Below are 24040 nucleotides of genomic sequence, written 5' to 3'. Positions count from 1 at the left end.
TTCTCGTTTAATCTTACTATTAAACTGCATCTGCCATGCATCTGCCCACTCCCCCAACCTGTCCAAGTCGTCTCTACTAACACACATCAGTATCAGCTGTGTCGTTTAGCAGTGCCACTGTTTTAAAAAGTAATTAAATAGACTTGCTTATGATTTAGCAAGGCCACCTGAGAGGGAATTCTGAAAGCGATAAAGCTATTACTCTAATTACAGGATTCAAGTATTTGTTCCTAAATGATTTGTCAAAGTCCTCTGCACAGTTCAGTCTAATTACAGTCACACATATTTGATTAATACGGGTGTCAGGGGTTATGGGGAGAAGGCAGGAGAATGGGGTTGAGAGGGAGAGATAGATCTGCCATGGTTGAATGGCGGAGTAGACTTGATGGGCCGAATGGCCTGATTCTGCTCCGCCTGAAGAAGGGTTTCGGCCCGAAACGTCGCCTATTTCCTTCGCTCCATAGATGCTGCTGCTCCCGCTGAGTTTCTCCAGCATTTTTGTGTACCTCAGATTAGTACTTTTATTACCAGGGCCCCATCCCCGACCTCTACCTCCGCTACATCGACGACTGCTTTGGTGCTACCTCATGCACCCACACACAACTGACTGACTTCATCCACTTCACCACTAACTTCCATCCGGCACTCAAATACACCTGGACCATTTCCAACACTTCCCTACTATTCCTTGACCTCACTATCTCCATCGCAGGGGACAGACTTCTGACTTGATGGTAAGTCTGCAGGCCGCGGTTGGAGTGATCACAAGCAAGGGATCGGCTCCGATGTTAAGTCCACGCCCCGCAGTGGGGCCCAAGGTCAGTCCGAAGAGGCCTCCAGCTCCATCGATGGTAGGCTGCAGAGCGACCGGAGGTTGCGATCCGGAATACAATCGCATCTCCGGCAAGGTAAGAAACTGAAAAAATGTTTCCCCCGATCCCCTCCCCCCTCCCCCACATAACACAAACCGGAAAACATTAAAACAAACTATTAACAAATACTAAAAATAAAAAAAGATGAAAAAACGAACAGACTGCCGGCGGAGCTGCAATCGCACGGCGCCCCCTGGTGGTTATGAATTAAAGTTGTACCACAGAAAGTATAATGTCGGGTTGCATCACAGCTTGGTTTGGGGACAGCTCTGCCCAAGACCACACTCTCCACCATTGTAGATGTAGCCCAGTCCCACACACACCACACTCCCCACCATTGTAGATGTAGCCCAGTCCCACACACACCACACTCCCCACCATTGTAGATGTAGCCCAGTCCATCACACACACCACACTCCCCACCATTGTAGATGTAGCCCAGTCCCACACACACCACACTCCCCACCATTGACTCCATCTACACTTCACGCTGCCTCGGGAAAGCAGCCGATATCATCAAAGACTTGTCCCTGTCCCACCCCGGTCATTCCTTCTTCTCCCCGCTCCCGTCCGGCAGAAGGTACAGAAGCTTGAAAGCGCGCACCACCAGACTCAGGCACAGCTTCTTCCCCTCTGTTTGATGGATACCTGATTCCCCATCACACAGTGTGGGAGCTTCAGCCAAACAGGAGAACCAACCTCCATCACACTTGGTAGCTGTCATATCCCCACAGAAAAATCGTGGCTAATTCTGTTTCTACTGAGATATTGAATTCGCTTTAGAAGAATGGTTGTCGTCGACCTTTAAGTAAATTAAAAAGTGTCGGTGGTGGATTGCCTGAGGCTGTTCGACACACTGCCTGCTGCCTCTCCTTCCTTGTGTCTCAACTCTTCTCTGCTCTGTCTCCACTGGTAATCTATGTTGATTTTCGTCACGTGTACCGAGGTACAGTGAAAAGCTTTGTTTTGCATGCATAGAGGGAGTCCAGAACCAGGGGCCACAGTTTAAGAATAAGGAGTAAGCCATTTAGAACGGAGACGAGGAAACACTTTTTCTCACAGAGAGTGGTGAGTGTGGAATTCTCTGTCTCAGAGGGGGGTGGAGGCAGGTTCTCTGGATGCTTTCAAGAGAGAGCTAGATAGGGCTCTTAAAAAATAGCGGAGTCAGGGGATATGGGGAGAAGGCAGGAATGGGGTACTGATTGGGGATGATCAGCCATGATCACATTGCTGGCTCGAAGGGCCAAATGGCCTACTCCTGACTGATCCATGGCTGATCATCCCCAATCAGTACCCCATTCCTGCCTTCTCCCCATATCCCTTAACTCCACTATCTTTAAGAGTCTTATCTAGCTCTCTCTTGAAAGTATCCAGAGAACCTGCCTCCACCGCCCTCTGAGGCAGAGAATTCCACAGACTCACAACTCTCTGTGAGGAAAAAGTGTTTCCTCGTCTCCATTCTAAATGGCTTACCCCTTATTCTTAAACTGTGGCCCCTGGTTCTGGACTCCCCCAACATCGGGAACATGTTCCCTGACTCTGAAGAAGGGTTTCGGCCCAAAACGCTGCCTATTTCCTTCGCTCCATAGATGCTGCTGCACCTGCTGAGTTTCTCCAGCACTTTTGTCTACCTGTTTCCTGCCTCTAGCGTGTCCAAACCCTTAACAATCTTATTTGTTTCAATAATCTCATCATTCTAAACTCCAGAGTGTACAAGCCCAGCCGCTCCAAACTCTCAGCATATGAAAGTCCCGCCATCCCGGGAATTAACCTCGTAAACCTACGCTGCACTCCCTCAATATACGCACATATACAGTGGATGCATATATAGAAACTGTTTTGCATATCAGTCTGAAGAAGGGTCTTGACCCGAAACGTCACCCAGTATTAATAACAATAATAGTCTATGTAGTTTATTGGAGATTGTAGTGTTTAATAGCCTGATGGCTGTAGGGAAGAAGCTGTTCCTGAATCAAGCACACAGCAAGGTTAAAGTTTGCTTTGAAAACACCCTTGTCTGTGGATCAGAAGCATCTTCAAAGATACGCATCTAATCTAAATTCTGCACAGCATATTTCAGTCAGCAAGTCGGATCATAGTCAGATGATCAAATCTCTTGCCGGAGTAGGGGAATCAAGAACCAGAGGGAATGTGTTTAAGGTGAGAGGGGAAAGATTTAAGAGGGGTAACTTTTTCACTCAAAGGGTGGTGGGTGTACGGAACGAGCTGCCGGAGGAGGTAGTTGAGGCTGGGACTATCCCAACATTTAGACAGGCACATGGATAGGACAGGTTCATTGTGTTTATGTTTGGCAGTGATAGGAGCAGAAATAGGCCATTCGGCCCACCAGATGTACTCCGCCATTCGATCATGGCTGATCGATCTCCCCAGTTACTCCAGCACTCTGCGCCTATCCTTGGTATAAAGCAGCATCTGCAGTTCCTTTGAGTTACTGCGGCATTTTGATGTCTATCTACCGCATAATATCTGCAGTCCATTGAGCACGCACACGCGGTTATTTCGTGTGGGAAGGAACTGCAGATGCTGGCGTACACCAAAGATAGACACAAAGTGCTGGAGGAACTCAATGGGTAGCAAATATTTTGTGTCGGCGGCTGAGACTGTTGCAGGATAATATTAGTTGCCCACAGGCAATGCATTATGCATGTAAGTGAACTGTCAACACTCAAGTACATCAGTACATATCAGAGCCTGCCACATTCGCCCAGCAAACTGATTGCAAAATGATACCAGCTCCTCAAATGCTGAAGGGTGTCAACTCATCGCCATTCATAATTCACGCAGCCACAGAGGAGAACGCACGCAGGTCGCTACGAGAGGAACTTTATGAATGCTTAATATCCAGCGGTGATTACTCATCAGAAACGGGCTTGCGAGTTATTGAGAAGAACCTTCCATGGAGTGAAGTATGTGGGAAGGAACTGCAATAGACAATAGGTGCAGGAGTAGGCCCTTCGGCCCTTCGAGTCAGCACCGCCATTCAATATGATCATGGCTGATCATCCCCGATCTGTGGAATTCTCTGCCACAGAAGGTAGTTGAGGCCAGTTCATTGGCTATATTTAAGAGGGAGTTAGATGTGGCCCTTGTGGCTAAAGGGATCAGGGGGTATGGAGAGAAGGCAGGTACAGGATACTGAGTTGGATGATCAGCCATGATCATATTGAATGGCTTGCCCCTTATTCGTAAACTGTGGCCCCTGGTTCTGGACTCCCCCAACATCAGGAACATGTTTCCTGCCTCTAGCGTGTCCAAACCCTTAATAATCTTATATGTTTCAATATAACTGCAGATGCTGGTTTACACCGAAGACAGACACAAAAAACTCAGCGGGTTCAGACTGAGAGTCAAGGGAGAGGGAGAGACTCAGATATATGGAAGGGTAAGGTGGGAAAACAATAGATCAAAGGGGATGTTGATCAAGGACACTGTAGAATAGATTGTTAGCTAGGGGAAGGTGACCACGAGGTGTATATATACTAGCCCCCCATCCTATTTTAGTTTAGTTTAGAGATACAGCGCGGAAACAGGCCCTTCGGCCCACCGGGTCCAAGCCGACCAGCAATCCCCGCATATTAACACTATCCTACACACACTGGGGACAATTTACATACACACCAAGCCAATTAACCTACCAACCTGCATGTCTTTGGAGTGTGGGAGGAAACCGGAGATCTCAGCGAAAACCCACGTGCAAACTCCGTACAGACAGCACCCGTAGTCGGGATGGAACCCGTGTTTCCGGCGTTGCACACGCAATAAGGCAGCAACTCTCCTTTGTTTCACCTTTCCTTGTTCATCGTTACTTTTCGCTTATCTTTGCAGATGCAGCCTCAGGCTATCCTTGATCGGACTTTGCTGGCTTTACCTTGCACTAAACATTATCCCCTTATCATGTATCTGTACACTGTGGACGGCTCGATTGTAATCATGTATTGTCTTTCCGCTGACTGGTTAGCACGCAACAAAAGCTTTTCACTGTACCTCGGTACACGTGACAATAAACTAAACTGAAACTAATCACTTTCATTCATTTGTTCGACTCTATATCGCTCTACATCACAGTCTATATCTCTCGTTTCCCTTTCCCTTGACTCAGTATGCAGAAAGGTCTCAACCCGAAACGTCACTTATTCCTTCTTTCCAGAGATGCTACCTGACCCGCTGAGTTACTCCAGCATTTTGTGTTTACCTTCAATTTAAACCAGCATCTGCAGTTCCTTCCTACACAAAATGCTGGAGTAACTCAGCAAATCACGTGGCATCTCTGGAGAACATGGATAGGTGACGTTTCGGGTCAGGACCCTGCTTCAGACTCAAATTTCTCCCATCTCAATCCGAAACTCCACAGATGCTGCCTGACCCGCTGAATTACTCCAGCACTCTGAAACGCCACCTATCCATGTTCTCCACAGATGCTGCCTGACCCGCTGAGTTACTCCAGCACTCTGTGAAATGTCACCTATCCATGTTCTCCACAGATGCTGCCTGACCCGCTGAGTTACTCCAGCACTCTGTGAAACGTCACCTATCCATGTTCTCCACAGATGCTGCCTGACCCGCTGAGTTACTCCAGCACTCTGTGAAACGTCACCTATCCATGTTCTCCACAGATGCTGCCTGACCCGCTGAGTTACTCCAGCACTCTGTGAAATGTCACCTATCCATGTTCTCCACAGATGCTGCCTGACCCACTGAGTTACTCCAGCACTCTGTGAAATGTCACCTATCCATGTTCTCTACAGATGCTGCCTGACCCGCTGAGTTACTCCAGCCACCTAAGCAGGGCCGGCTGGGCTGTTTAGAGGAATATGGGCCAAACGCAGGCAGGTGGGACTAGTGTAGATGGGACATGTAAGTCGGGATGGGCAAGTTGGGCTGAAGGGCCTGTTTCCATGCTCTATCACTCTGTAACTATAATCAGTCAGATCATTGAGTATAGATGTTGGGGAGTCATGTTACAGGATGAGAGGCGATCTTATAGAGGTGTATAAAATCATGAGTGGAATAGATCAGGTAGATGCACAGAGTCTCTTGCCTAGAGTACCAGATGACATAGGTTTAAGGTGAGGGGGGGAAAGATTTAATAGGAACCTGAGGGGTAACTTTTTCACTCAGAGGGTGGTGGGTGTATGGAACGAGTTGCCAGAGGAGATAGTTGAAGCAGGTACAATAGTTAAAACAACATTTCAAACGCATTTGGAAGAGTAGATAAGAGTATACCTGAGGCCAAACACGGGTATGGTATAGATGGGACACGTTGGTCGGCATGGATGAGTTGGGCCGAAGGGCCTGTCGTCACGTTGTATCACTCTATGACACCGTCCCACACTCTAAAGAGCTAACAGATGGGATATTATTCATATCTAAGCACACTTACCCATTTTGATATCACTTTTGTATTTGACCTATTAAAACATGTTAAAAGTGAACCCTAATATTGATGCAACATATGGTGATGAGTCGGGAGTGTGTGGCACTCACCAGCTGGTCAAAGATAAAAAGAATCTTTTATTTAACGCCGCAGACAGGAAGCAAAGAGTAGGAGTAAACGGGTCCTTTTCACAATGGCAGGCAGTGACTAGTGGGGTACCGCAAGGCTCAGTGCTAGGACACCAGCTATTTACAATATATATTAATGATCTGGACGAGGGAATTGAATGCAACATCTCCAAGTTTGCGGATGACACGAAGCTGGGTGGCAGTGTTAGCTGTGAGGAGGATGCTAGGAGGCTGCAAGGTGACTTGGATAGGCTGGGTGAGTGGGCAAATGCATGGCAGATGCAGTATAATGTGGATAAATGTGAGGTTATCCACTTTGGTGGCAAAAACAGGAAAGTAGACTATTATCTGAATGGTGGCCGATTAGGAAAAGGGGAGATGCAACGAGACCTGGGTGTCATGGTACACCAGTCATTGAAAGTAGGCATGCAGGTGCAGCAGGCAGTGAAGAAAGCGAATGGTATGTTAGCATTCATAGCAAAAGGATTTGAGTATAGGAGCAGGGAGGTTCTACTGCAGTTGTACAGGGTCTTGGTGAGACCACACCTGGAGTATTGCGTACAGTTTTGGTCTCCTAATATGAGGAAAGACATTCTTGCCATAGAGGGAGTACAGAGAAGGTTCACCAGACTGATTCCTGGGATGTAAGGACTTTCATATGAAGAAAGACTGGATAGACTCGGTTTGTACTCGCTAGAATTTAGAAGATTCAGGGGGGATCTTATGGAAACTTACAAAATTCTTAAGGGGTTGGACAGGCTAGATGCAGGAAGATTGTTCCCGATGTTGGGGAAGTCCAGAACGAGGGGGTCACAGTTTAAGGATAAGGGGGAAATCTTTTAGGACCGAGATGAGGAAAAAAATTTTCACACAGAGAGTGGCGAATCTCTGGAATTCTCTGCCACAGAAGGTAGTTGAGGCCAGTTCATTGGCTATATTTAAGAGGGAGTTAGATGTGGCCCTTGTGGCTAAAGGGATCAGGGGGTATGGAGAGAAGGCAGGTACAGGATACTGAGTTGGATGATCAGCCATGATCATATTGAATGGCGGTGCAGGCTCGAAGGGCCGAATGGCCTACTCCTGCACCTATTGTCTATGTTTCTCTGTTTCTATAACAATAAGTAAGTAAGTTTATTGGCCAAGTATTCACATACAAGGAATTTGCCTTGGTGCTCCGCCCACAAGTAACAACATGACATACAGTGACAGTTACGAATGACTCAGAAAATACTAAACATTAATAATAATAAAACATTAATGATAAAACACCATTGATCAAGCATGTGAACCAACAAAATACCAGATCAAAGGGAGGCTACAGATTTTTGGTTATTGAGTAGAGCAACTACTCGTGGATAAAAACTGTTTTCATGTCTGGCTGTGGCAGCTTTGACAGTCCGGAGTCGCCTTCCAGAGGGAAGTGATTCAAAGAGTTTGTGGCCAGGGTGAGAGGGGTCAGAGATGATCTTGCCCGCTCGCTTCCTGGCCCTTGCAGTGTACAGTTCATCAATGGAGGGGAAGGTTGCAGCCAATAACCTTCTCAGCTGATCGGACAATTCGCTACAGCCTCCTGGTGTCGTGCTTGGTGGCCGAGCCAAACCAGACCATGATTGAGAAGGTGAGGACAGACTCGACTATGGCCGTGTAGAATGCAGCGCCGGAGACCCGGGTTCCACCCTGAGTTCGTTTATTGTAGTTTTGTTTACACCGTGGAAACAGACCCTTCGTCCCACCGAGTCCACACAGACCAGCGATCCCAGCACACTAACACTATCCTACACACACTAGGGACAATTTACAATTTACACCAAGCCGATTAAGCTACAAACCTACACGTCTTTGGAGTGTGGGAGGAAACTGTGGATATCGGAGAAAACCCACGCAGGTCACGGGGAGAACGTACAAACTCCGTACAGACAGCACCCGTAGTGGTGGCCGACTAGGAAAAGGGGAGATGCAGCGAGACCTGGGTGTCATGGTACACCAGTCATTGAAAGTGGGCATGCAGGTGCAGCAGGCAGTGAAGAAAGCGAATGGTATGTTAGCTTTCATAGCAAAAGGATTTGAGTATAGGAGCAGGGAGGTTCTACTGCAGTTGTACAGGGTCTTGGTGAGACCACACCTGGAGTATTGCGTACAGTTTTGGTCTCCAAATCTGAGGAAGGACATTATTGCCATAGAGGGAGTGCAGAGAAGGTTCACCAGACTGATTCCTGGGATGTCAGGGCTGTCTTATGAAGAAAGACTGGACAGACTTGGTTTATACTCTCTAGAATTTAGGAGATTGAGAGGGGATCTTATAGAAACTTACAAAATTCTTAAGGGGTTGGACAGGCTAGATGCAGGAAGATTGCTCCCGATGTTGGGGAAGTCCAGGACAAGGGGTCACAGCTTAAGGATAAGGGGGAAATCCTTTAAAACCGAGATGAGAAGAACTTTTTTCACACAGAGAGTGGTGAATCTCTGGAACTCCCTGCCACAGAGGGTAATCGAGGCCAGTTCATTGGCTATATTTAAGAGGGAGTTAGATGTGGCCCTTGTGGCTAAGGGGATCAGAGGGTATGGAGAGAAGGCAGGTACGGGATACTGAGTTGGATGATCAGCCATGATCATATTGAATGGCGGTGCAGGCTCGAAGGGCCGAATGGCCTACTCCTGCACCTAATTTCTATGTTTCTATGTTTCTATGTAGTCAGGATCGGACCAGGGTTTGACTACGGCGCTGTCTGTATGGAGTTTGTACGTTCTCCCCGTGACCTGCGCGGGTTTTCTCCGAGATCTTCGGCTTGGTAAATTTAAAAATTGTCCCTAGTGGGTGCAGGATAGTGTTGATGTGCGGGGATCGCAGGTCGGCGGGGACTCGGTGGGACGAAGCACCTGTTTCCACGCTGCATCTCTGAACTAAACTAAACTAAAGAATCCTATTCCAAATCCTCCTTCAGCCATCTCCACGCCGGAGTACGTTTCTCTTTCTGCGTCACCAACTGTCCCTTCCTCACCCTGTTCTCCCATGTTAACAGTGGGTGTGACTTAGAATCCTGCAGAGGACATCATCTCCTTCTCCAATTTCAGGTAGTCCCTGCTTTCTCCCTCTTTCCCCTCCCCTTCCCAGCTCCCCCACAGCCCACTGTCTCCGCCTCTTCCTTTCTTCTTCCCACCCCCCCCACCCCACATCAGTCTGGAAGAAGGGTCTCGACCCGAAACGTAACCTATTCCTTCGCTCCATAGATGCTGCCTCACCCGCTGAGTTTCTCCAGCATTTTTATCTACCTTCGATTTTTCCAGCATCTGCAGTTCCTTCTAAAGCACCTACTTTGTAATATTTTAGATTAGAAACAAGGAACATCAGCTGCTGGATCACAAAAGTGCAGCCTGTCGTGCAATAGTGGTCACTTATCCATGTTCTCCAGAGATGTTGAATTACATCATGACATCATAAGTGATAGGAGCAGAATTAGGCCATTCAGCCAATCAAATAGACAATCGACAATAGACAATAGGTGCAGGAGTAGGCCATTCAGCCCTTCGAACCAGCACGGCCATTCAATGTGATCATGGCTGATCATGCACAATCAGTACCCCGTTCCTGCCTTCTCCCCATATCCCCTGACTCCGCTATCTTTAAGAGCCCTATCTAGCTCTCTCTTGAAAGCATCCAGAGAACCGGCCTCCACCGCCCTCTGAGGCAGAGAATTCACACAGACTATTCCACACACAAGTCTACTCCACCATTCAATCGTGGCTGATCTATCTCTCCCTCCTAACCCCATTCTCCTGCCTTCAAGTCCAAGTTTGCGTTTATTGCCACTTGCACCAATTAGGGTACAGTGATATGTGAGTTACCATACACCCATACATGTAACAATGTAACATAAACATCCACCACAGTGGAATCCCCATTCCTCACTGTGATGGAAGGCAATAAAGTTCAGTCATCTTCCTCCTTTGTTCACCCGCGGTCGGGGCCTTTGAACGGGGCCTCTCGTCGGGATGATGGAAACTCCGGAGTCGGGACAGATCGGAACACCCCGCGACCTGGAGCTCCCAGTATTCCCACTAGTTCTCCTACAAACCTGCACGTCTTTGGAGTGTGGGAGGAAACCGGAGCACTCGTAGAAAACCCACGCAGGTCACGGGGAGAACGTACATACTCCACACAGACAGCGCCCGTAGTCAGGATGGAACCCGGGTCTCTGGCGCTAGGAGGCAGCAACTCTACCGCTGCGCCACCGTGCCGCTCGCTATATGTGCTATTAATATCTTATCCTGTATCTCTATCCAGAAAGAGGTTAGCACATCATTATATTCTTACATTTATATCATCGTTTTGTGTGGCAATGCCATGTGGGTCCATGGTAACAAATAAATGGCAGGGACATAAATGTGTTGGAAGGAACTGCAGATGCTGGTTTATCCCAAAGATAGAGACAAGGTTCTGGAGTAACTCAGCGGCACAGGCAGCACCTCTGGAGAGCAGGGATGGGTGATATTTCGGGTCGAGACCCTTCTTCAGACTGAGTGTCAGGAGAGAGGGAAACGAGAGATATGGAACTTCCCATCTACCTGCGACACCACTTTCACTGCCACTATGTACCTGCAGCCCTCGATCCCTCTGCTCTACAACACTCCCCAGACCCCTGCCATTCACTGTGTAGGTCCTGCCCTTAGACAATAGACAACAGACAATAGGTGCAGGAGTAGGCCATTCGGCCCTTTGAGCCAGCACCGCCATTCAATATGATCATGGCTGATCATCCACAATCAGTACCCCGTTCCTGCCTTCTCCCCATATCCCCTGACTCCGCTATCTTTAAGAGCCCTATCTAGCTCTCTCTTGACAGTATCCAGAGAAACTGCCTCCACCACCCTCTGAGGCAGAGAATTCCACAGACTCACCACTCTCTGTGAGAAAAAGTGTTTCCTCGTCTCCGTTCTAAATGGCTTACTCCTTATTCTTAAACTGTGTGGCCCCTGGTTCTGGACTCCCCCAACATTGGGAACATGTTTCCTGCCTCTAGCATGTCCAAACCCTTAATAATCTTATATGTTTCAATAAGATCCCCTCTCATTCTTCTAAACTCCAGAGTGTACAAGCCCAGCCGCTCCATTCTCTCAGCATATGACAGTCCCGCCATCCCGGGAATTAACCTTGTTAGACTTCCCAAAATGCAAGACTTCACACTAATCTGCATTAAACTCCATTAACCATCCCTCAGCCCAACTGGCCAACTGATCACGACCCAGCTGTCAATATTGATTCTGAAGAAGGGTCTCGACCCGAAATGTCACCTATTCCTTCGCTCCATAGAGGCCGCCTCACCCGCTGAGTTTCTCCAGCATTTTTATCTACCTTCAATTTTTCCAGCATCTGCAGTTCCTTCTTAAACACTGCTGTCAATATTGACAACTATCTTTACTATCTACAATACCACCTGCGGTTTGTTTTCTAAGTCTCATGTCTTATGCCACGCATTGCCAATGCTTCTTGACATAAAACTATGTTTCGTTAAATAACTGCTTCACATAAATATTCAGCTAAATTAAATATTCACCTCCTTCCACCTCACTTCCATCAAGGGGATCTATTGCAGTCGCTGCCTCAAAAAGGTTGGCAGTATCATCAAAGACCCACACCACCCTGGCCACACACTCATCTCCCCGTTACCTTCAGGTAGAAGGTACAGGAGCCTGAAGACTGCAACAACCAGGTTCAGGGATAGCTACTTCCCCACAGCCATCAGGCTATTGAACTCAACTCAAACAAAACTCTGAACATTAATAGCCCATTATCTGTTTATTTGCACTTTATCAGTTTATTTATTCATGTGTGTATATATTTATATAATGCTACTAGACTAAGTGGAACCTGTTGGGTCCCAGCTTCACACGGGAGGGCTGGTCCCCTAACGCAATATTCCACCTCTCCACCACTTCCAATATTGCTGACCGGGGGGGGGGGGGGGGGGGGGGGGCTTTCTGGAGCGCTAGTATGAACCATTTTAGAACCAATATACATTTTTTTGCAAGCTTTAGAACCAATAGTCATTTTTTTGCAAGCTTGAGAACCAATAAACATTTTTTTTGCAGGCTTTAGAACCAATAGTCATTTTTCTTGCAAGCTTTAGAACCAATAGAGACACTTTTTGCAAGCTTTAGAACCAATAGACATATTTTGCAAGCTAGATGCAGGAAGATTGCTCCCGATGTTGGGGAAGTCCAGGACAAGGGGTCACAGCTTAAGGATAAGGGGGAAATCCTTTAAAACCGAGATGAGAAGAACTTTTTTCACACAGAGAGTGGTGAATCTCTGGAACTCCCTGCCACAGAGGGTAGTCGAGGCCAGTTCATTGGCTATATTTAAGAGGGAGTTAGATGTGGCCCTTGTGGCTAAGGGGATCAGAGGGTATGGAGAGAAGGCAGGTACGGCATACTGAGTTGGATGATCAGCCATGATCATATTGAATGGCGGTGCAGGCTCGAAGGGCCGAATGGCCTACTCCTGCACCTAATTTCTATGTTTCTATGTTTCTATGTTTAGAACCAATAGACATTTTTTTGCAAGATTTAGAACCATTAGACATTTTTTTGCAAGCTTTAGAACCAATAGACATTTTTTTTGCAAGCTTTAGAACCAATAGAGGCACTTTTTGCAAGCTTTAGAACCAATAGACATTTTTTTGCAAGCTTTAGAACCAATAGACGTTTTTTGCAAGCTTTAGAACCATTAGACATTTTTTTGCAAGCTTTGGAACCAATAGACATTTTTTGCAAGCTTCAAAACTAATAGAGCCACTTTTTGCAAGCTTTAGAACCAATAGACATTTTTTTGCAAGCTTTAGAACCAATAGACATTTTTTGCAAGCTTTAGAACCAATAGAGACACTTTTTGCAAGTTTTAGAACCAATAGACATTTTTTGCAAGCTTTAGAACCAATAGACATTTTTTGCAGGCTTTAGAACCAATAGACACATTCTGCAAGCATTTTAGAACCACTAAGGCCACTTACATTTGAGTAGACATGTGTTCAGTGTTATTCACAGCTCAGAGAAACGTGACCCTGCCTTCCTCCATCTTGAAGAGACTGTGAGGCACACCACTTCCTGGTTTTATAGTCCCTCCCCCCTGCCGCCAGCGGTGGCAGCAGAGAGAATGGGGAATTTTGTAAAAACATTAATATCTCTGTCATTTTTTCATCGACGGGAAAAATCCTCGGCACACATGCGGCGGAGGGGGGCTCTGAGCAAGGTGGATAAAAATGATGGCCGTAGGTGACGGCGTTCTCTCGGAAATCGCAGCACAGACGGCCAAAACCGGTCAAGAACAGACTTTTAGTAAATATATATATAAGATATGGACCCACTGATCTGTTCTGTATTCATGCCTACTATGTTCTGTTGTGCTGAAGCAAAGCAAGAATTTCATTGTCCTATCTGGGACACATGACAATCAACTCTCTTGAATCTTGAATCTATTGAATATTTTTTGAAGGACTCAGAACTGAAAGTTTCTGTTTATTCCCTCCACAGATGCTGTTTGACCCGCTCAGATCCTCCAGCACTTTGTGTTTTGCTTAAGATTCCAGCACCTGCTGTTCCTTGTGTTTCAGTATGGATTTTGTCATAGAGACATAGGCTGATACATATAAAACAGACCCTTTTGGCCCAACTTACCCTCACCGACGAACATATCCCATCTACACTAGTCCCACCTGCCCGCGTTTGGTCCATAACCCTCCAAACCTGTCCTATCCATGTACCTGTCTAACTGTTTCTTAAATGCTGTGATAGTCCCAGCCTCATCTACCTCCTCCGGCAGCTCGTTCCATACACTCACTACCCTCTGTGTGAAAAAGTTACCCCGCAGATTCCTATTAAATCTTTTCCCCAAGTTTGCTTTGCTTAAGAAAACTGGATCATTTCATGAATAATAGATATTTAAATTTTAAAATTGAATACATTTTATTAGCCATGTATGTTCACATACAATGAATTTGCCTTGGTGCTCCGCCCGCAAGTAACAACACGATATACAGTAGACAATTAAAAATATAACATTATAATTTAAACATGTGAATTAATTAAAATACCAGAGCAAAAGGAGGCTACAGATTTTTGGCTGTTGAGTAGAGTAACTACTCGTGGATAAAAGCTGTTGTTATGTCTGGCTGTGGCAGCTTTGACAGTCCGGAGTCGCCTTCCAGAGGGAAGTGATTCAAAGTGTTTGTGGCCAGGGTGAGAGGTGTCAGAGATGATCTTGCCCGCTCGCTTCCTGGCCCTTGCAGGAACCTACAGTTCATCAATGGAGGGAAGGTTGCAGCCAATAACCTTCTCTGCTGATCGGACGATTCGCTGCAGCCTCCAGGTGTCGTGCTTGGTGGCTGAGCCAAACCAGACCATGATGGAGAAGGTGAGAACAGACTCTACGATGGTCGTGTAGAATTTGGACCATCATTACCTGTGGCAGATTGTGCTTCCTCAGCTGCCGTAGGAAGTACATCCTCTGTTGGGCCTTTTTGACTGTGGAGTCGATGGTAGCCCCCCCACTTAAGGTGACATGAAATCCTTCTGACAACACATTTTCTTTTTTAAATTTGGCATTAATTAGTCAAATATTCTCCACTGCTGTTGATAGGATGCACGAAAGGTCAGTAAAATAAAATCGATCGCAGCATTTGGAGTAATGCTCACTTTGATGGAACATGGCCCACGCGGCAATCCAAATGCAGTCAGAATGTGGACAACAAAGGCAATGGAGAGATTATCTTGTCAGCGTTAATGAACTACTAATTAGCTGTACAAACTTTTTATACGGTAAGAGCTGAAGTAGCACTTTTGGGAGTTCGTTTTCTTCCATCATTCCACAGACGGCTGTGGACAATAGACAATAGGTGCAGGAGCAGGCCATTCGGCCCTTCGAGCCAGCACCGCCATTCAATGTGATCATGGCTGATCATCCCCAATCAGCACCTTGTTGCTGCCTTCTCCCCATATCCCCTGACTCCGCTATCTTTAAGAGCCCTATCTAGCTCTCTCTTGAAAGTATCCAGAGAACCTGCCTCCACCACCCTCTGAGAATTCCACAGACTCACAACTCTCTGTGTGAAAAAGTGTTTCCTCGTCTCCGTTCTAAATGGCTTACCCCTTATTCTTAAACTGTGGCCCTTGGTTCTGGACTCCCCCAACATCGGGAACATATGCCAGTCCCGCCATCCCGGGAATTAACCTTGTAAATCTACGCTGCACTCCCTCAATAGCTGGTTCAATTGCCGGGTAGGAAGGACATTCTTGCTATTGAGGGAGTGCAGCGTAGGTTTACAAGGTTAATACCCGGGATGGCGGGACTGTCATATGCTGAGAGAATGGAGCAGCTGGGCTTGTACACTCTGGAGTTTAGAAGGATGAGAGGGTGTCTCATTGAAACATGAAAGATTATTAAGGGTTTGGACACGCTAGAGGAAGGAAACATGTTCCCGATGTTGGGGGAGTCCAGAACCAGGGGCCACAGTTTAAGAATAAGGGGTAAGCCACTTAGGACGGAGATGAGGAAAATCTTTTTCACAGAGAGTGGTGAGTCTGTGGAATACTCTACCTCAGAGGGTGGTGGAGGCCGATTCTCTGAATACTTTCAAGAGAGAGCTGGATAGGGCTCTTTGGGATAGCGGAGTCAGGGGATAAGGAACGGGGTACCGATTGTGGATGATCAGCCATGATCACATTGAATGGCGGTGCTGGCTCGAAGGGCCGAATGGCCTACTCCTGCACCTATTGTCTATGGTCTGTTGTAACAGCTGGGAAGAAACTGTCCCTGAATCTGGAGGTGTGGGTTTTCACACTTCTGTACCTTTTGCCTGATGGGAGAGGGGAGAAGAGGGAGTGGCCGGGGTGCGACTGGTCCTTTATGATGCTGCTGGCCTTGCCGAGGCAGCGTGAGGCGTGGGATGGGACGGGCGGGAGCATGGTGCGGGCAGGTATGTGGTGGGCACGGTCGCGGGGAGATGCATGGCTTAATGTGGAGGAGCGTGCATGAGACTGTGGGTCTGGCACACTGAACCAGGTGAGGACTAATCTCCAAGCACCAGCATTGCTTTAGAGCTGTCTGTGTTGTGTTCTCTCCACAGAGGCTGTTGTTTCATTGCCGGCACCGTGCTGCCCTCTGCTGGCACCAGGTTGGAAAGAATAACATTCTTTGAGGAAGGACATTCTTGCTATTAAGGGAGTGCAGCGTAGGTTTACAAGGTTAATACCCGGGATGGCGGGACTGTCATATGCTGAGAGAATGGAGCAGCTGGGCTTGTACACTCTGGAGTTTAGAAGGATGAGAGGGAATCTTATTGAAACATATAAGATTATTAAGGGTTTGGACACGCTAGAGGCAGGAAACATGTTCCCGATGTTGGGGGAGTCCAGAACCAGGGGCCACACACAGTTTAAGAATAAGGGGGAAGCCATTTAGAACGGAGACGAGGAAACACTTTTTCTCACAGAGAGTGGTGAGTTTGTGGAATTCTCTGCCTCAGAGGGCGGTGGAGGCAGGTTCTCTGGATGCTTTCAAGAGAGAGCTAGACAGGGCTCTTAAAGATAGCGGAGTCAGGGGATATGGGGAGAAGGCAGGAACGGGGTACTGATTGGGGATGATCAGCCATGATCACATTAAATGGCGGTGCTGGCTCGAAGGGCCGAATGGCCTACTCCTGCACCTATTGTCTGTTGTCTATTGCCTCCAATTCAGTGTCTCCAGCCCTGTTATTCTGCTGCACGTCAGAATATCATTGTCCGTATAATGTCCTTGACTGTATAAAGGACTGAGATGAAATAATGAAAGATCACCAAACCGGAATGCTTATGTCCAATAAATCATTCGAGACTCAAGTGTTTAATTGTCATGTGTGCCAGGGAAATGAACAATGACATTGTTTTAGCTGCAGCCCAGTAAATGCTATAACACACACACATAGAAAATAAGTGCAGGAGTAGGCCATTCGGCCCTTCGAGCCAGCACCGCCATTCAATGTGATCATGGCTTGAAAGTATCCAGAGAACCAGCCTCCACCGCCCTCTGAGGCAGAGAATTCCACAGACTCACAACTCTCTGTGAGAAAAAGTGTTTCCTCATCTCCGTTCTAAATGGCTTCCCTCATATTCTTAAACTGTGTGGCCCCTGGTTCTGGACTCCCCCAACATCGGTAACATTACTCCTGCCTCTAGCGTGTCCAAACCCTTAATAATCTTATGTGTTTCAATAAGATAACCTCTCATCCTTCTAAACTCCAGATTATACAAGCCCAGCCGCTCCATTCTCTCAGCATACGACAGTCCCGCCATCCCGGGAATTAACCTTGTGAACCTACGCTGCACTCCCTCAATAGCAAGAATGTCCTTCCTCAAATTAAGGGACCAAAACTGCACACAATACTAGCTAATCCTAAGTGCAAAGTCCAACAGTAACCAAAGACACACTGAATAGAGGATCATAGACTCACAATCATAGTCCCACAGCATGGAAACAGGCCCTTCGGCCCAACCTGCCCATGCTGACCAAGTTGACCCATCTACACAAGTCCCACCAGTCCACATTAGGCCCATATAAATCTTTCCTATATTCATGTACATGTCCAAATAACGTTTAAAGGCTTTTATTGTCCCTGCCTCAACTACCTCCTCTGGCAGCTCGTTCCATAAACCCACCGCTCTGTGTGTGAAAAAGGTTCCCCTCAGATTTTGATTAAATCTTTCCCCTCTCACCTTAAACCTATGTCCTCTGGTTTCCGATTCCCCAACTCTGGGAGAAGGACCCTGTGCATTCACCCTATCTATTCTCCTTATGAGTTTAAACATATTAATTCAATAATCAATAGTCAGTTTTATTCGTCACATACACAATGAAATGCAGTTAAATGAATTTGCCAGCAGCAGTACAATAAAAAAGAACAGACAACACACTATAAAAAAATGTAACACAAACATCCACCGCAGCATTCATCACTGTGGTGGAAGGCACAAAATTTAGTCAGTCCTCCTCCATTTTCCCCCGTGGCCGGGACCACAAACCCTCCGGAGTCGCCGCTGTAGGCGTCCAGATGTACAGACAGGGTAAGTCCCAAATCGGCGTTTCCCTACTGGAGACCGCGGCATCAAAATGATGTAGGCCGCAGGCCGGCGGTCGAGGATTTAAATCCCCGCCGCGCCACGGTTAGAAGCACCGCAGACCGCGGCTTCAAGATCTCTCGGATGGCGGGACTGTCATATGAGGAAAGATTGAAAAGACTAGGCTTGTATTCACTGGAGTTTAGAAGGATGAGGGGGTATATTAGAGAAACATATAAAATTATAAAAAGGACTGGACAAGCTAGATGCAGGAAAACTGTTCCCAATGTTGGGCGAGTCCAGAACCAGGGGCCACAGTCTTAGAATAAAGGGGAGGTCATTTAAGACTGAGGTGAGAAAAACATTTTTCACCCAGAGAGTTGTGAATTTGTGGAATTCCCTGCCACAGAGGGCAGTGGAGGCCAAGTCACTGGATGGATTTAAGAGAGAGTTAGATAGAGCTCTAGGGGCTAGTGGAATCAAGGCATATGGGGAGAAGGCAGGCACAGGTTATTGATTGGGGACGATCAGCCATGATCACAATGAATGGCGGTGCTGGCTCGAAGGGCCGAATGGACTCCTCCTGCACCTATTTTCTATGTTTCTAAGATGTTGTAGGCCGCGGGCTGTGCGGGGGGAAAAAATAGTAAATTGTCTCTGGTGTGTAGGATAGCGTTAGTGTACGGGGCGGGGTCAAGGAAAGAGCATTCACGTCACGGCCTATCCTTTCCACTAATCTTTCCAACACCACGCACAAGAAGCACAAGAAGCGACAAGACAGACACCATTGTACGTAGATGCCGAGATGTGTGTTCAGCTCTGGCTCAACAACTTCTAATCTTGTGCGTGGACTCGATAAGAAGAAGTAGTGTACGGGGTGATCGCTGGTCAACGCACACTTGGTGGGCCCTAGGGCGTGTTTACATGCTGTGTCTCTAAAGAATAAGGAGTAAGCCATTCAGAACGGAGACGAGGAAACACTTTTTCACACAGAGTGTTGTGACATTCTGGTGGAGGCAGGTTCACAATAAATAGCGGTGCTGGCTCGAAGGGCCGAATGGCCTCCTCCTACACCTAGTTTCTATGTTTCTATGTTCTCTGGATACTTTCAAGAGAGAGCTAGATAGGGCTCTTAAAGATAGCGGAGTCAGGGGATATGGGGAGAAGGCAGGAACGGGGTACTGATTGGGGATGATCAGCCATGATCACATTGAATGGCGTTGCTGGCTCGAAGGGCCGAATGGCCTACTCCTGCACCTATTGTCTATGTTTCTAAGATGTTGTAGGCCGCGGGCTGTGCGGGGGGAAAAAATAGTCATCATTCGCGCGCCAATTACACGACCTGCTAGCGTGTGGGTAGCACGTGGGTAGCTCGTGGGTATCGCGGGATGGTCACATGGATTGGTGTGGTGGAGTGTGGACTTCGTCCTGCGCAAAATCTTTGCGCGCCAACGGCCTGTCGCGTAACTGACGGCCAAAGTGGGACAAGCCCAAGACCCTGGCGCGACGCAACGTCTCACCTCCAACAGCAGCAGAAGCAGGCAAACGATCGCCAAACTCGGCCTGGGGCTCACGGTCGTTGCCGATCCGGATCCGCCCCCACTTCTACCCCCAGAGCGGGGCCAAGAAAATTGAAGATAGACACAAAATGCTGGAATAACTCAGCGGGACCGGCAGCATCTCTGGAGAGAAGCAATGGGTGACGTTTCTGGTCGAGACCCTTCTTTCAGACTGAAGACCCGAAACATCATCCATTCCTACTGTCCAGAGATGCTGCCCCGGTCCCGCTGAGTTATGCCCCTGTCCCACTTAGGAAACCTGAACGGAAACCTCTGGAGACTTTGCGCCCCACCCAAGGTTTCCGTGCGGTTCCCGGAGGTTGCAGGTGGTTGCCAGAGGTTGCAGGTAGTGGAAGCAGGTAGGGAGACTGACAAAAACCTCCGGCATTTTGTGTCCATCTTCAAATGACGTCACGAGCTCCAGACGGCTGTGCGGGCGCACGATGACGCCCGCGACCGTCGCGCGTCAGTCACTACCGGCCTGTAGCGTAAATGATGGCCAAGTGGGACAGGCCCTTAAGTCTAAAGTCTAACAGTTGAAGTTAAACCTGTTTAGCAATGTAACATCTGAATCACATTCTGTTCACCTTGGCCCGCACTTGGCTCATCTCCAGCAGATATAACCTTCCCGCTTAGTAATTGGTTTTTGTTTTGTTCACTGCCAATCCTCACTCCATCTTTACTGAGGAAAGAGTGCATCGTTCCTGATCAATATCGGTCAAACAAATTGGCCTCAGAATCTTCTAGTACAAAGAAATAAATCATTTAAACGTATCCGATGCACAGATATTAGTGGGTGTATGGACCGAGCTGTCGGGGAGGTAGTTGACGCAGGTGCTATAGCAGCATTTAAAGGAAATTGGACAAGGACATTTAGAAGGATATGGGCCAAAGGCAGGCAAAGGTCTGAAGAAAGGTCCTGACTCGAAACGTCACCTATCCATGTTCTCCACAGATGCTGCCTGACCCGCTGAGTTACTCCAGCACTCTGTGAAATGTCACCTATCCATGTTCTCCACAGATGCTGCCTGACCCGCTGAGTTACTCCAGCACTCTGTGAAACGTCACCTATCCATGTTCTCCACAGATGCTGCCTGACCCGCTGAGTTACTCCAGCACTCTGTGAAATGTCACCTATCCATGTTCTCCACAGATGCTGCCTGACCCGCTGAGTTACTCCAGCACTCTGTGAAACGTCACCTATCCATGTTCTCCACAGATGCTGCCTGACCCGCTGAGTTACTCCAGCACTCTGTGAAATGTCACCTATCCATGTTCTCCACAGATGCTGCCTGACCCACTGAGTTACTCCAGCATTTTGAACCTGCAGGTCTTGTGTGCCGAAGCCCTTTCTCACAGCGTGCACCAGTAAACACAGCCCTGCACAATAGCATTTCTGAGGCCGTGTGTACTCCAAACTTTGTGTTTTACCTCTTATTGGATTATTTTCCACGCCCCGCAACTCCCAACATCCCGTGCAAACCCTCTACTTTCATGGCAACTGTAACAGACAGTGTACAGCAGGCAGTGAAGGAAGCGAATGGCATGTTGGCCTTCATAACAAGAGGAATCGAATATAGGAGCAAAGAGGTCCTTCTGCAGTTGTACAGGGCCCCAGTGAGACCACACCTGGAGTATTGTGTGCAGTTTTGGCCCCCTAATTTGAGGAAGGACATTCTTGCTATTGAGGGAGTGCAGCGTAGGTTTACAAGGTTAATTCCCGGGATGGCGGGACTGTCATATGCTGAGAGAATGGAGCAGCTGGGCTTGTATACTCTGGAGTTTAGAAGGATGAGAGGGCATCTCATTGAAACGTATAAGATTGTTAAGGGTTTTGACACGCTAGAGGCAGGAAACATGTTCCCGATGTTGGGGGAGTCCAGAACCAGGGGCCACAGTTTAAGAATAAGGGGTAAGCCATTTAGAACAGGAGACGAGGAAACACTCTTTCTCACAGAGAGTGGTGAGTCTGTGGAATTCTCTGCCTCAGAGGGCAGTGGAGGCCGGTTCTCTGGATGCTTTCAAGAGAGAGCTAGATAGTGCTCTTAAAGATAGCGGAGTCAGGGGATATGGGGAGAAGGCAGGAACGGGGTACTGATTGGGGATGATCAGCCATGATCACATTGAATGGCGGTGCTGGCACGAAGGGCCGAATGGCCTACTCCTGCACCTATTGTCTATTGTCTATTTCCACATGAAAACCAATCTCTTTCCACACAAGCACAGATCTCCCCTTTCCACATGGCAGCCTTTTCATTATTGTGTTCAGAAAGCTGAATGCTCTGTCAAACATCAAGGAGCATTTATTGAGATTAGCCCGACTGTGTTCAGTATTCTGCAAATACAGCTTCCCCTGATGATTGTATATCATGTGCTATTGATCCCTCCAGCATAGAGTTGGACACCTTTGCCCATGTGGACACACAAATCCGCATACATTCAGTAAAGATACGTATTGATCGGTTCAACATGATTATGTTGAGTCGGGGTGGTGCAGCGGGTAGTGCTGCTGCCTCACAGCGCCAGAGACCCGGGTTCCATCCTGACTACGGGCGCTGTCTGTACGGGGTTTGTACGCTCTCCCCGTGACCTGCGTGGGTTTTCTCCGGGTGCTCCGGTTTCCTCCCACACTCCAGAGACGGTGCAGGCTCGAAGGGCCGAATGGCCTACTCCTGCACCTATTTTCTATGTTTCTATGTTTCTATGTACAGGTCTGTAGGTTAGATGCTGCTGCACCCGCTGAGTTTCTCCAGCATTTTTGTCTACCTTCGATTTTCCAGCATCTGCAGTTCCTTCTTAAACACTTTGTCTACTCCACTGCGTAATCTCCTCAAGGTATGCCTACTTTGTAGGTTAATAGGTTTTGGTATAAATTGTAAATTGTCCCTAGTGTGTAGGATAGTGCTGATGTCCAGGAATCGCTGGTCGGCACGGGCTCGGTGGGCCGAAGGAAGTTTCCAAGCTGTATCTCGAAGCTAAACTAAACTAAACTAATATCAACTCCAATTAAATACATTTTATTGTATAAAATCAAAGCTACTCTGGAGTGTATTGAGCACAGAACATAGAACAGTACAGCATAGGAACAGGCCCTTCAGCCCACAATGTCCATGCCCAACATGATGTCAATAGACAATAGGTGCAGGAATAGGCCATTTGGCCCTTCGAGCCATGTGATCATGGCTGTTCATCCCCAATCAGTACCCCATTCCTGCCTTCTCCCCATATCCCCTGACTCCGCTATCTTTAAGAGCCCTATCTACCTCTCTCTTGAAAGCATCCAGAGCCCTCTGAGTCAGAGAATTCCACAGACTCACCACTCTCTGTGTGAAAGGAAGGAGTTGAGAAGGTAGACAAAAGTGCTGGAGAAACTCAGCAGGTGCAGCAGCATCTATGGAGCGAAGGAAATAGGCGACGTTTCGGGACGAAACCCTTAAGAAGGGATCTACCGGCCTATGTTTTTTTTTGTTTCATTTCTGTGACCTTCCACGTCACTTGCCGTTTCTAATCTGGTCCGAGGCTGCAGCTTGAAAATGTACATCTTGCTCATAGCAATTGGAAAGATGGATCCATCCATCCATGTCCAAGCAGTAGAGAGCACTGAGGCAGAGGTAATTGTCCTTGCACTGGAAGCACTTTGCCTTGCATGAGGCGATGAAACTAGACTGCCTGCTGATTTATGGAGTTGACATGCTCAAACTCACCGGAGACAGGATGATACATGGAATTATTATTCCCTCCACCTCCCCCGACTGTTAATCAGAATACACTGGTGAAATATGCCTTTCTTGTAGGTCTCTGCCTATGACACGAAAGGGATTATTAATGACATGAACGCTCCGGCAACTACTCAACGGCCCAGGAAACAAACCAAGAAAAGAACCACCACGGTAAACTTACGAACTTTTATAAATCTAATTTCATGACTTCTGTGAATCCAGCTATTAGAAATTTCATAATGGCATTCCGTTATGATTAATCTAAATGGGGTCAAGTTGGGAA

This window comes from Amblyraja radiata, chromosome 5, assembly GCF_010909765.2.
Source record: "Amblyraja radiata isolate CabotCenter1 chromosome 5, sAmbRad1.1.pri, whole genome shotgun sequence".
NCBI lineage: Eukaryota > Metazoa > Chordata > Chondrichthyes > Rajiformes > Rajidae > Amblyraja > Amblyraja radiata.
Note: the sequence above shows the minus strand (reverse complement) of the source record.